The 15,241-nt window shown below is 36.9% G+C and overlaps 2 long non-coding RNA genes across 2 annotated transcripts in view; one reads left to right on the top strand and one right to left on the bottom strand.

The window, feature by feature from the left end:
- The window catches only part of LOC106505993 (uncharacterized), a 63,683-nt gene extending 52,571 nt beyond the window's left edge, over window positions 1-11,112 (bottom strand). Inside the window, exon 1 of the long non-coding RNA XR_002338633.2 lies at window positions 10,956-11,112. This is a non-coding gene — a long non-coding RNA (uncharacterized LOC106505993). The remainder of the gene's footprint in view (window positions 1-10,955) is intronic.
- A 74-nt stretch (window positions 11,113-11,186) lies between these two features.
- Window positions 11,187-15,241, top strand: part of LOC146396788 (uncharacterized) — a 107,245-nt gene continuing 103,190 nt past the window's right edge. Inside the window, exon 1 of the long non-coding RNA XR_014827824.1 lies at window positions 11,187-11,375. This is a non-coding gene — a long non-coding RNA (uncharacterized LOC146396788). The remainder of the gene's footprint in view (window positions 11,376-15,241) is intronic.

Here is a 15,241-nt window from a genome sequence, read left to right as displayed (position 1 = left end):
TGTCAGTTAGAAGCAGCGAAAGAGAGACACAGAATATTAGAAACAGAAGAATCTTAAGCATCATTTGGTCCAACTGCTTCATTTCTCTGGAAGGCAAATCAAATTCCACTCAGGCTAGGAAAGTCTGGTGAGGCTTCTGAGTATGCTCAAATGTCCCCAAGTGCTTAATATTAAACTGAGGTCATCTGTCTTTGGCTAGATTGTATCAGTATTTAAGAAATAGAAAAATACACATACATCTTTACTAATTGCAGATTAGGAAACCACACACAGATAGGGAAGGATTTATTTAGAACCATATACAATTTAATGGTTTTCTTCCCAGCTTACTATTACACAATACTGGCATGTCTTAATTGATTTTCAAAAAGATTTTTAAAGTTTTAATTTTTTTTCTAAAAATAGGCCAAGTAATCTCTAGTGGGTGTGGGCACAAGGGAACTGGAATGTTTAAAATACCCCAAAATGTTATATATTTGTTAGAACTCACTTTAAACATCCTTTGACATGATTGGTTTTGAATTTCCTCAATGTCACTATGTAATGCATATTTTTTAAAAAAATTTTTTCTCTGGATTTTCTTTATGCGATATGTCAATGTATTTTCAAATTTTCTTTGAAAAGTTAGTTATCACTATATTTAGTTATTCAGTTATCACTATAATTACAGTTATCCCCATGGTAAGAACACAGGATGTGTTAGGTTTCTTCAGCTCACTATCTTTAATAAAATAAGGACAGTTTATACAGTATGTGATCTTTAATGACTGGGCTTTTTTCACTTTATATATTTGAGATTTATCTAGTATTTGTGTACATATTTTTGTTCATATTTATCGTGACATAATACTTGATTTTGTAGATATACTACAATTTATTTATGCATTCTTATGTCAATAGACTACTTGGTGGTTTTCAGTATGGAACTATTTTGATAATGCTGCTGTGAACATATTTGTATGTGCCTATGTATACATTTAAACACATTTCTGCTGGCTTTTATTCAGGAGAAGCATTGCTGAAATTTAGGTTAGGCATAAGTTCAGCTTTACTAAATGCTGCCAAACAGTTTTCTTAAAAGTTTTAACAATTTTATTCTGCAAATGATATTATGCCACATCTCATCTTCAACAGCATTACAGCTAACCTAAAACAGACTTTTTTTCTTTTGGTATAGTGTGAAAAGTGAACAAGATTACTTTGTTATTTTTTTTCAAATGGAATCCAGCTTACACTGTACCATTTTATAAAAACTTTTTTTCCTCATTCTAGAGTTTTCCTTTGTCATAAGTCAAATGTTTAAAATATGTGTGGAACTGTTGTTGAAACATCTATTCTATTCATTGGTCTATTTCCCTATCAACATTGTATTAGTATATCTTTGTAATAAGAAAAGGTTTTTGTTAGTGTAAGTTCTCCAACTTTGTTTTTAAAGATTATATTATAGAATATATAGTATTCTTTTGCATTCATACTTATCAATAAATTTTCAAATGAATCGTTTTCCATTCTCCAATGTAACTTTTTTAAGCTTTTTGTTTTTCCTATTACAGTTGATTTACAACGTTCTGTCAATTTCGGCTGCACAACAAAGTGATCTGGTCATACATATATATACACACACATATATACACACACATATATACATATAAACATGTATATATATGATTATATATACACATTATTTTTCTCACACTATCCTCCATCATGTTCCATCACAAGTTACTAGATATAGTTCCCTGTGCTATACAGCAGGATCCTAGCCACAGCAATCAAACAAACAAAAGAAAAGGTATCCAAATTGAAAGAAAAGAGGTAAAATTGTGACTGCATGAAGATGACATGATACCACATAGCAAAAATCCTAAGGCCTCCACACAAAACCTTCTTGAACTGATCAATGAATTCAGCAAAGGATCAGGAAACAAGATAAACATTCAAAAATTGGCTACATTTTTGAATAATAACAATAAAATATTAGCAAATGAATATAAAAATCCAATACCTTTTAAAATTGCACCCCCAAAAATTAAATACCTAAGAATAAACCTGACTAAGGAGGTGAAAAAAAAGAATTATGTGCTGAGAACTATAAAACATTAATCCAGGAAATTAACAAGGATTCAAAGAAATGGAAAGATAGTCCATGCTCCTGGGTTGGAAAAATTAATACTGTTAAATGGCCATACTACTCAAAGCAATCTACAGATTCAGTGCAATCCCTATCAAATTAACCATGACATTTTTCACAGAACTAGAACAAACAATCCAAAAATGTATATGGAACCACAAAAGACCCAAAATTGCCAAAGCAATTCTGAGGAACAAAAATCAAGCAGGAGGCATAACTCTCCCAGACTTCAGACAATATTTACAAAACTACAGTAATCAAGATGGTGTGGTACTGGTACCAAAACAGACATACAGACCAATGGATCAGAGTAGAGAATTCCAAAATAAACCCAGAAACCTACGGTCAATTCACCATCAACAAAGGATGCAAGAATCTAAAATGGGAAAAAACCAGTCTTTTCAGCAGGTGGTGCTGGGAAAACTAGACAGCCACATGTATATCAATAAAACTAGGACACACCATCACATCATGCACAAAAATAAACCCAAAATGGCTTAAAGACTTAAATATAAGACCACACACCATCAAACTCCAAGAAGAGAACAGAGGCAAAACACACTCTGGTATGAACCATACAAATATTTTCTTAGGTCAGTCTCCCAAGGCAACAGAAATAAAAGCAAAAATAAACCAATGAGACCTAATCAACTGACAAGCTTTTGCACAGCAAAGGAAACCATTAAAAAAAAAAAAAACCAAAAAGACAAACAACGGAATGTGAGAAAATAGTTCAAATAATGCAACTGACAAGAGCTTAATCTCTCAAATATACAATTTATACAACTCAAGAGCAAAAAAAAAAAAAAAAAAAAAAAATGGTCAGAAGACCTGAATAGACATTTCTCCAATGATGATGTACAGATGGCCAGCTGGCATATGAAAAAATACTCAACATCACTAATTATTAGAGAAATGCAAATCAAAACTACAATGAGGTGCCACCTCACGCTGGTAAGAATGGCCATCATTAACAAGTCAACAAATAACAAATGCTGGAGAGGGTGTGGAAAAAAAACACCTACTGCACTGTTGGTGGGAATGTAAATTGGTACAACCACCATGGAAAATAGCTTGGAAGTACCTTAGAAAACTAAATATAGAACTCCCATTTGACCCAGCAACCCCACTCTTGGGCATATATCCAGACAAAACTGTCATTGAAAAAGATACTGTATGTTCACTGCAGTGCTATTCACAATAGCCAAGACATGGAAACAACCCAAATGTCCATCCACAGATGACTGGATTAGGAAGATGTAGTATATATACACAATGGAATACTACTCAGCCATAAAATAGAATAAAATAATGCCATCCGCAGCAACAAGAATAGAAGTAGAGACTCTCATACTGAGTGAAGTAAGTCAGAAAGAGAAAGCGAAATACTATATGATATCACTTATATCTGGAATCTAATATACAGCACAAATGAACCTTTCCACAGACAAGAAAATCATGGACCTGGAGAACAAATTTGTGGTAGCCAGGGGTGAGGGAGTGGGATGGATTGGGAATTCAGGGTTAATAGATGCAGACTATTGCCTGTAATGGATAAGCAATGAGATCCTGCTGTATATCCCTGGGAACTATAACTAGTCAACTTATGATGGAGTAGGATAATGTGAGAAAAAAGAATATATACATGCATGTGTAACTGAGTCACCTTGCTATACGTAGAAAATTGACAGAACACTGTAAATCAGCTATAATGGAAAAAATAAAAATCATTATTTAAAAAATAAAAGATGTTTATATATTCTAGCGATTAAACCCTTGTCAGTTGCATCATTTGAAACTGTTTTCTCCCATTCTGAAAACTGTCTTTTTATTTTCTTTTGGGTTTCCTTTGCTGTGCAAAAGCTTTTCAGTTTGATGAGGTCCCATGGGTTTATTTTTGCTCTAATTTCTATTGCTTTGGGAGACTGACCTGAGAAAATATTCATGATGTTGATGTCAGAGAGTGTTTTGCCTATGTTGTCTTCTAGGAGTTTGATGGTGTCCTGTCGTATATTTAAGTCTTTAAGCCATTTTGAGTTTATTTTTGTGCATGGTGTGAGGGTGTGTTCTAGTTTCATTGCTTTGCATGCAGCTGTCCAGGTTTCCCAGCAATGCTTGCTGAATAGAACAGTTTGGAGATATCTTAGAAAGCTATACATAGAACTTCCATATGACCCCGCAATCCCACTCTTAGGCATCTATCTGGACAAAACTCTACTTAAAAGAGACACGTGCACCCCCATGTTCACTGCAGCACTATTCACAATAGCCAGGACATGGAAAACAACCCAAATGTCCATCGACAGAGGATTGGATTCGGAAGATGTGGTATATATACACAATGGAATACTACTCAGCCATAAAAAAGAATGACATCATGCCATTTGCAGCAACATGGATGGAACTAGAGAATCTCATACTGAGTGAAATGAGCCAGAAAGACAAAGACAAATACCATATGATATCACTTATAACTGGAATCTAATATCCAGCACAAATGAACATCTCCTCAGAAAAGAAAATCATGGACTTGGAGAAGAGACTTGTGGCTGCCTGATGGGAGGGGGAGGGAGTGGGAGGGATCGGGAGCTTGGGCTTATCAGACACAACTTAGAATAGATTTACAAGGAGATCCTGCTGAATAGCATTGAGAACTTTGTCTAGATACGCCTGTTGCAACAGAAGAAAGGGTGGGGGAAAAATGTAATTGTAATGTATACATGTAAGGATAACCTGACCCCCTTGCTATACAGTGGGAAAATAAAAAAAAATTATAAAAAAAATAAAAGAAAAAAAAGAAAAGAAATGAACTCATGAACTTGGATAATAGAGTTGTGGTTGCCAAGGAGGAGTGGGAGGGAGTGGGATGGACTAGGATTTGGGAGTTAGTAGATCCAATGTGATTTTAATTGTGATTAAACTAACAACAACAAAAAATCAACTAATTACAGATCAACTTGAAAGAACTGATGATTTCTAACACAGATTATTTCTTTTTATAAACATAGTCTATTTCTCCTATTTTTTCTCCCTTAATTCCTCAAAGTAATGTCTTATGGTTTTTCCATGGAGGCCTATAGTAGGCAAAATTCAATGAACTTTGACCTTGTATATAATCTCCTCCCTATGAATGTGGACAAAATCTTCATATATAATGAAAAATAATTCCTGTGGTTCTGTTACATTGTATGACAAGAGAGATTTTGTAGATGCAATTAAAGTCCCTAATCACTTGACATTAAAATAGAGAGATCATTCGGATGGGACTGACCTAGTAACACCAGATGTTTAAATCAGGATCTGGAAGTCAGAAAATAAGAAAGTAATAGATTCAAAGCTGGCTTCAGGTTTGAATGGGTCCATGTGGCAAGATAATGTGTGCGGCCTCTAGAAGCTGAGAATGGGTTCTGGCTGCCAGCCAGTGGTAAAATGGGAGTCTCAGTCCTATAACCACAATGAACTGAACTCTGCCAACAAAAAAAATGAGCTTAGAGATGTGTTTTCTTCTAGAGATTCCAGACAAAAAAAATCCCACCTGACACCTCGATTTTGGCCTTCTTGGTACCATTAGCAAAGAAACCAGCAATGTGTATACAGCTTTCAATAGAATTGTAAGCTAATAAATTTGTGTTACTTTAAGATAACACATTTGTGGTAACTGTTATTCAGCAACAGAAATTTTTGAACATATTTTGTTAGATTTACTTCTGTTTTAGTTTTTGAAAATGTTTAGTTAACTGGAAATAGTATCATATTTTTAAAACTTTATTTTCCGAATGTTCATTATTAGATCTAGAAGTACATTGATTTTACATAATGATCTCATATCTAGTGACCTTGTTATATTCATTTACATATTCTAATACATCATCTTCTGCTTATCTTTAAAATTTTCTGTGTATACATTCATGTCATTTATGAATAACAAATATACTTGCTTCCAATTTGTATACATTTTTTTCTTATGTTACTTTCTTGAAAATGAACAAAGAACTGTTTCACTGTCTTAGGGAAGTAAGTTTCAATATTTCAGTATTAAGTATGAAGTTTACTGTTAATTTCAATGTTGATACCTTCTAGCAGAAGGAAATTTTTTCTATTCATATTTGCTAAGAATATTTTAAAAATCATAACTGGGTATTAAAATATTCAAACACATTTTTTGCATCTATCCAAATGATCATATAATTTTCTTGCTTTTAACACAGCACATTACACTTGCTTATTGTCAAGTGTCAAAAAAACCTTTCATTTCTGAAATCTAACTTATGGTTACCAAAGGGGAAACTGTTAGTGGGAGGGATAAATTGGGAGGATGGGATTAACACATACACACTTGTATATATAAAATAAACTTGGGAGTTCCTGTTAGGGCTCAATGGTAACAAACCCGACTAGTATCCATGAGAATGTGGGTTCAATCTCTGGCGCTGCTCAGTGGGTTAAGGATCCCACATTGCTGTGAGCTCTGGTGTAGGTTGTAGACACAGCTTGGATCCGGCATTGCTGTGGCTGTGGTCTAGGCCGGCAACTGCAGCTCTGATTCAACCCCTAGCCTGGGAACCTCTATATGCTATGGTATGGCCCTAAAAAAAGACAAAAATAAATAAATAAATAAAAATAAACTAATAAGGATATACTGTATAGCACAGGGAGGTCTGCTCAATGTTCTGTAATAACCTAATGGGAAAAAAAGAATTGATATGTGTGTATGTATAACTGATTCACTTTGCTATACACCAGAAACTAATACGACATTGTAAATCAACCACACTCCAATAATTTTTTTTAAATCTGTTAATTCTGTTAACAATAACAACTAGGTTTTGTTGGTGTTGCGTCAGAGTCTCCCAGACCAGTATTCAAAAGGAGGACTCCCTTACTCAACATACTGTGTTACTCACAGCTGTGGTTTATTACAGTGAAGGATACAAAGGAAAGTCAGCTAGAGTAAAGGGCACATGGGGCAAATTCCAGAGTAACCCAAGAGCAAGTTTGCAAGAGTCCTCTCCCAGGGCACACTTGATGCCTCCAGCAATTCATGGCACTTGTGAAATGCTGTTGACCAGGGAAGCTCATTAGAAATTTAGTGCCCAGGGATTTTACTGGGGGTTGTTCATGTTGGCATCCTCTGCCCAATGCATACTAAAATGTCAAACTCCCAAACGGAAGGCAGATGTTCAGCATAAATGATTTTTTTTTGAACAAACTGTTTGGACACAAAAAGTCATTCTAACCAGAGAATGGTGGAAACTCTCTTGGAATCTAGGATCCTGGATGTCAGCCAAGGCCTAGCCTGTAAACAGGTGAGCACTTTTCAAATAAATATTAAAGAGGCTCAAACTAACAAGCTGTCAGTTTTTATGACAGACTCCCCTTTTTTTGGTGTGCCTGTGGCATGCAGAAGTTCCAGGCCAGAGACCATACCCACAACCAAAGCAGTGACAAGGTCAGATCCTTCACCCACTGGGCCACCAGGGAACTCCAAGTCTTTGTTTCTAAACTCAATCACTGCCTAAACCATTCTGCATCTTCTTCTCAGATGATACCCAAATTAGAGACAGTCCCCATTAGAAAACACTTGGATAGCATCTGTAAACTTAGTAAGCTCTTAAAGGTCTAAAACTGTGTCCTTATTATTGCTGTGTAGCTAGTAAATGCAGCAGCTCAGTTAAAAATGTGTCCAAGTGAACTCAATGATATAGCTGGTAGCCTCAACCAGGTGTTTACTGTGATGGCAGTTGATTAGATCTATCCCATTTCAAGTATTTTTAATAAGTTTCTTCATATTCATTGTTATGATGTACTTCTAGCATGTGACAAGCAAGTATCTGTGAGGAACTAAAATACATCTATATTTGAAATATGTATCCACATGCTGAATGGCTAAACAAGATAGAAATATGTACAACCAATGACAAAATATCTGCATATGTCACCAAGGTGTTCTCTGGTTTACTGCCAAACTCTCTTCACTGGGAATTGATTGTCTTTTATTGGTGACTAGCTAGAAGTCAGCTCTCAGGACTGGCTGATTTTGCTTCATTTTGCCCTCTGGTTGGATTCCATGCTTGTCTTGGCAGGTCATTGCCTATTCATGTAGAAATCTCTATAAAGATGAGCTGGCTGCAGGGATGATGAAGGCTGTTAAGGCTTCAAATTACAAGGTTTTCTGCCTAAATGCCATTGCCCCTATTCTGCTCCTGCCTACCTCTCCATCTCCTCTCCTGTATAATCCACCTCACAATGTATCTTACAGCAACACAGACTACTTAGAATTCCCTAACACACTGTATTGATTCTTAACTCTGCAGCTTGGCACAGGCTATTACCTATGCCAGGAATACCATTCTCTGTTTCCTGTTTCTTTGGCAAGCATCTAAGTCTACTTGGCCAGGCCCTACTCAGACACCACTCCTTCTCACATAACTTCCCTAAATTTTGCAACCCAGAATTATCATGACCTAAAACAAGAAAGGACAAAAATCTAGTCTCCTTGTGCTGACATTCAATATCTTCCACAATATGCCTAACATATTAATTCATCTGTTTGTTGATTTAAAATCGATTGAGTGCTTACTAAGTTTTAGGCAATGTACAATGTATTAAGGATCAAAAGATGTCTACAGTACAATCTCAGTCTATAAAGAGCTTACTGGGCAGTGGAAAAGACTGAAAACCAAGCCAACAAGCAAGACACAACACATAGCATAATAGGCTCATATATAAATTTAGCTATATTTAGCTAAATTTAGGTAAATAACTTGAACTGGATTATAACAGGTTTTCAACAAATCAAGGGAGAAAGAAGAGAGGGAGCAAGGCACGAAAGGAAATGAGAAAGAAAGGAAAGAAATAGGAAGACAATTTATGAAAATAAATTTTTCACAGAAAGTCTTAATTTTAGACAAATTTGAACAATAGAAGTCATTCACCAAGCAGTAGTAACATCAAGGAATACCAGAAAGAGTACATAAAATACATGTTAAGAAAAAAAATGAGATTAGGTATACCATTCACAATACATAAATAGGTAGGACTCAGATGCCAGCTTTTACACAGGATTCTGTATATATGGCTCTGCTCTAAGACTGACATAAATTATAGAAATTGACAATGACCACTTAGTCTACGCCATTTTGTATGTGTGAAACTAAGCAAAATAGCCAGAGATAACCACAACCAGATGGCAAGAACTTACAAACTCATAAAATATGTGTGAATACCAATATAGAGTGGATGTTCCTTGACGGCAGGAATTTTTTTTCTATTTTGTTCAATGATGAATTGTTAGGCTCTAGAACGGGGACTGGCATATAAAGGGAACTCAATAAAAATTTATGAGAATGATGTCAATATGTATAAATACATCCAATGGGAAACAAAATTAAATATATCCATGTAAAAGATCTAAGAGCAGTAATTACAATTGCTCCTTTGAAAAATCTTTTTTCCCAGTTTTACTGAGATATAATTGACATATAACATTGTATAAGTTTAAGTTGTAAAGCGCATGTATCTCTTCATATTGTAAAATTATTACCACCACAGCTTTAGCTAACAACTGCTATCATATCACATAATTACCAATTTACTAAATAAAATTTACTTTCTCAGCAACATTTTTTTTTTTTTTTGAGCTTTTTAGGGATGCACCCATGGCATATGGAAGTTCCCAGGCTAGGGGTCGAATTGGAGCTACAGCTGCTGGCCTATACCACAGCAATGCAAGATCCAAGCTGCATCTGCAAACTATACCACAGCTCACAGCAACGCAGATCCCCGACCCACAGCGCAAGGCCAGGGATCAAACCCAAATCCTCGTGGATACTAGTCAGATACGTTTCCACTGCACCACAACAGGAACTCCTCTCAGCAACTTTCAAGTATATAACACAGTATTATTAATTACAGTCACCATCCCGTACATTAGCATCCCCAGAACTAATTCATCTTATAAGTGAAGTTTGTGTTCTTAGACCAACATCTCTCCTTTCTCCCCATCCCCAGGCCCTGATAACCGCAATTCTTACCTCATTTCTATAAGATTTTTTTTTTTTAAGATTTCACATGTAAGTGAGCTCATACTCATTTGTATGGTTGTCTTTCTGCCTGACTTACCTCATTTAGCATAAAGCCCTCAAAGGCCATCTATGGTGTTGAAATGGCAGGATATACTTCTTGCGGCTGAAAAATGTTCTGTTTTATATACACACACACACACACACACACACACACACACACACACACACACACACACCACATCTTAATCCACCCATCCATTCACAGACACTTAAGATGATTCCATATCCTGGCTACTATAAAGAATGCTGCTATGAATAAACACGGGCATGCAGATTCCTTAAGATCCTACTTTTACTTCCTATGAACATGCAACAGTTCCTCCTTATCCATGAACTGAACTCTTCAGTTCAGTTACCCTCAGACAACCATGGTCAGAAAAAAATTAGATAGAAAATTCCAAAAATGAACCATTGCATGCTGTTTTGAGCGGCATTCTGGGTTTTTCCGCCATCCCGCTCCACCCCTTTGTCCACACAGCTCGCCCCTTAGTCACTTAGCAGCAGCTGGGTTATCAGAACGTCTTTGGTCTTTCACAGTATCACAGGGCTTGTGTTCAAGTAACACTTATTTTACTGAATGGCCTGAAAACACAAGAGCAGGGACACTGGCAATTCGCAGCTGCCCAAGAGAAGCCGAAAAGCATTTCCCTTAACTGAAAAGGTGAAAGCCTCACGGCAAAGCTCCGTTAACAATTCTCAGGGGATAGAAATAGAATCTGGGTAATAAAATAAAGGCTAACCTTTTTTGTTGTGCCACGTGCAGAGGCCTCAAATCCAGCATTTCAGAACAGAGTTCTTAGAGCAAAGCAGCAGCAGTGACACCACAGCTGGCGGGCTGCACATGGGAGCACACGGAAGCCCGGCGCCTAACGCCTCCGTCCAAAATGGCGCTGCACCCAGCCCTGCAATTAGGAGCCACGAGAACACCGCCCCCTCCCTGCTGACCCTCAGGCACCCACGCATGCGCTGTTATTCCCCGCCAGCTTGTGCCGTGGAGTCTGAGCTCACACCGCTCCATTCTCCCCTCAATGGGGACTGTTTTGCTATGCTTCTGAACCAAACTTCCCTGCTTCTATTGGCGCCAAGGACACCACACAGAAGGACCCTTGTTGAGGACCCACAGAAGTTCTTGCTCAACTTAATAAGGAAAAGTTAAAAAGGTATGCTGAGGTTACTAAGTTCTCTGGTAAGAATGTATTTTCCACTGGTGAAATTGTTAAGAGGGAGAAAGAAATCCTTGAGGTCCCCTTGTGGCTCAGCAAAAATGAACCCAGCTAGTATCCATAGGATGCTGGCTCACTCTTTGGCCTTGCTCAGTGGGTCAAGGATCCAGCATTGCCTGAGCTGTGGTGTAGGTCACAGGTGAGGCTCAGATATGGCGCGTTGCTGTGTTGTGGTGTAGGCTAGCAGCTACAGCTCCATTTCAACCCCTAGCCTGAGAACTTCCATATGCCATGGGTGCAGCCCTAAAAAGACAATAAAAAGAGATGGAAATCCATGCTAGTTTTTCTCTTGCACCTCAAACTGCAAAACTACAGCTGCCATGTGTGATGAGTGCTTAGTTAACACAGAAAAAGCATTAAACTTGGATGATATTTTGAAAGAGAGAAACCACATTCACATAACTTATTGTAATATATTGTTAAAATTTGTTCTATAATATTATCAGTTACATTTGTGAATCATTTATGATGCGTGCTTTATAAATTAAATTTTCTTATTTTACGTATGTATAGGGAAAATACTGTATACACAGGGTTTGGTACTATCCTTGATTTCAGGCATCCACTGGGGTCTTGGGACATAGAGATAAGAGAACTACTGTAATTCCCAGGAGTGGGATTGCTGGATTCTAGGATAGCCCCATTTTTAAATTCTTGAGGAACCCCCATACTGTTTTCCACAGTGGCTGCACCAATCTACATTCCCACCAATGGTGCAAAAGTCTTTCTTTTTCTCCACAGTTTTGTCAATACTTGTTATCTTCTGTCATTTTGATAATAATCATTCTAACAGGTATTGTGGTTTTGATTGAATTTCCCTGATATTAGTGGTGTTGAAAACCTTCTAATGTACCTAGTGGCCATTTGTATGTCTTCTTTGGGAAAATATGTATTCAGTTCCTCTCCTCACTTTTAAAATGGATTCTTTGGGTTTTTGCTTTAAGTTGTATGAGTTCTTTATATACTTTGATATGTACCCCTTATTAGATATATTTGATCTACAAATACTTTCTCCTGTTCCATAGGCTGCCTTTGCAATTTGTTGATGGTCCTTTGCAAAATCTTTAACTTCCTTATCATTATTTCTTTCATTATACTCAAGTCAAAAGGCTAAACCTAAATGAATCCTACCACATATCGTCTCTTTAAGTTAACCTTAAAGGATCTAGAACTCTGGGGGAAAAAGTACTCCCAGATCAGCTGATTGTATTTTTACCTAATGTGCTTAAATTCAGTTTGGCAGTTATCACAATCCAGTTATCCTTATAGCTGACTTTCTCATAACTGAGACCATTATAGCACCATCATTTCATTATTTTCTCCTCTTTCTTTAAAACTTGTAGTCTCTGCCTATCCGTCCATATTCAAAATAAATTAGCCTCATAGGAGAGCCATCAGAGTAAGAAATGTCACCACAGATCTAGAAACCTAACCTTTCTTGTGCGCATATTCTCCTTCTTCTTTCCTAATTCAGTGAAGAAAGTAGTTTTCATTCTATCAGTGTGCAACTCTAGAAAAATCTCTTCAGCACTTTGCATATCACCTCCTTCTCAAGGTTATAAGCCAGGTGTTACCTGCTCCTCCACCACCTTGTCCATCACTCCTCCCAGCATGTACCTATGCACCTGTATCTACCCACTAACTCATATGCCCTTCTTATTGAAAAGCTCAGTACTTTATTTGCTTTCTTCAGAGTATTTGTCAATATATATAGAGTACTTACATTTATTTTTTTGGATCTTCTGTAATGCTGGCAATATTCTAGTTCTTTTTTTTATAATGATTTTTATGTTTTTCCATTATAGCTGATTTATAGTGTTCTGTCAATTTTCTACTGTACAGCATGGTGATCCAGTTACACATACCTGTATACATTCTTTTTTCTCACATCATAAGTGACTAGACATAGTTCCCAGCGCTACATAGCAGGATCTCATTGCTAATCCATTCCAAAGGCAATAGTCTACATCTATTAACCCCAAGTTCCCAATCCACACTACTCCCTCTCCCTCCCCCTTGGCAACCACAAGTCTATTCTCCAAGTCCATGATTTTCTTGTCTGTGGAAAGGTTCATTTGTGCTGTATATTAGATTCTAGATATAAGTGATATCGTATGGTATTTTTCTTTCTCTTTCTGACTTACGTCACTTAGTATGAGAGGCTCTAGCTCCATACAGGTTGCTGAAAATGGCATTATTTTGTTCTATTTTATGGCTGAGTAGTATTCTATTGTGTATATATACTACATCTTCCTAATCCAATCATCTGTGGATGGACATTTGGGTTGTTTCCATGTCTTGGCTATTATGAATAGTGCTGTGTGAACATGAGGGTGCATGTATCTTTTTCAAAGAAAGTTTTGTCCAGATATATGCCCAAGAGTAGGATTGCTGGGTCATATGGTAGTTCTACATATAGTTTTCTAAGGTACCTCCATACTGAAATGCTAGATGGGGTGTGAAGAAAAGAGAACTCTTCTGCACTGTTGGTGGGAATGTAAATGTTCCAGTTCTTGACCTAAGAGTTTACACTGGTTATATCTTATAGAGCTCTATAAATCTGTTTCGGGTAGCTTTCTTTATGTGTCTGTTTAACTTCAGAAAATTCTAATTCTATATATAGGTTCCTACCATACCTAATTCCAATTGCATTTTTTATGAAGAACTCATCTTTATATTGCCCAATATGAACATTTCATCATTAGTTAAATTTGTGAGTAAAAATTTCTTAAAACATATGCTTTGCTTTAAATTTCCATTTTAATAGTTTTGTATTAGAACTTGGGGTTGGGCTTATTAAAATTAACTTGGTAGAATGTAAGAGAGATTGAAAGGCGATCAATCATAATCCATGAAAAAGCAGCTAGAGATATGTAGGAGGGACAGTATTGGTAAAAATAATGTCTATTGTGGCCTGAATGTTTGTGCTCACCCCTCTTCTAAGATTCATATATTAAAGTCTTAATCCCCAATGCAGTGGTGTTGGGAGGTGAGGCCTTTGGGAGGTAAGTAGATTTAGATGAGGTCTTGAGGATGAGGCCCCAGATAGAGTTAATATCCTTAAAGAGAAGACCAGAGCTCACTTGTGTGAATCCTCTCTCTCTTTCCCTCCCTCCATCTCTCCTTCTCTCTCTCTTTCCCTCCCTCTCTCTCTCCCTCTCCCTTTTCCTCTCTCCCTCCCTCTTCCTTCCTCTCTCTCTGCCATGTGAGGATACAACAAGAAGGAAGCTGGGAAGAATGCCCTCATCAAAACCTTGACCATGCTAGAACCCTTATCTCAGACTTCCCAGTCTCCAGAATGGAGAGATATATTATTTAAGCCACTCGGTTTAAGGCATGTTGTTACCTTAACTGACTATAACAATGCCTAAAGATCCCTCAGATTTAATGAAAGAAACAAATTCACAAATACAGAAAGCATAGCATACACAAAGAAGGAAAAATAGAGTCTTCACCTCACACATTGTATTGAAACCCCAGAAACCAGAAAAAAAAAAAAAAAAAAAAGATCTATTATAGGTAGCAGAGTCTGGGAAGCTATGGAAGGAGGCTTTGAAATGTGGACAGAGACCTGAATGGTGAGAAAGAGTGAATCATGTAGTCTTGCTCAAGAAAAAGAAAGAAGCCAGTGAGCTTAAAAAGGGGGGGGGTGGACAAGTGGGATTGCATTAAACTAAAATTCTTCCACATAGCGAGGAAAACCATCAAGAAAATGAAAAAGCAACCTACTGAATGAGAGAAAATACTTGCAAATCATGCATCTGATAAGGAATTAATAGTCAAAATATATTTTAAAAACTCAT

The sequence above is a fragment of the Sus scrofa genome, chromosome 14, assembly GCF_054392235.1.
Source record: "Sus scrofa isolate SSC_HxYL_T2T_F1_AM1 chromosome 14, Sscrofa_HxYL_maternal_Yorkshire_Landrace_v2.0, whole genome shotgun sequence".
Classification (NCBI taxonomy): Eukaryota; Metazoa; Chordata; class Mammalia; order Artiodactyla; family Suidae; genus Sus; species Sus scrofa.
The sequence above is the reverse complement of the archived record's forward strand: the minus strand, read 5'-3'. Positions and strand labels throughout refer to the sequence as shown.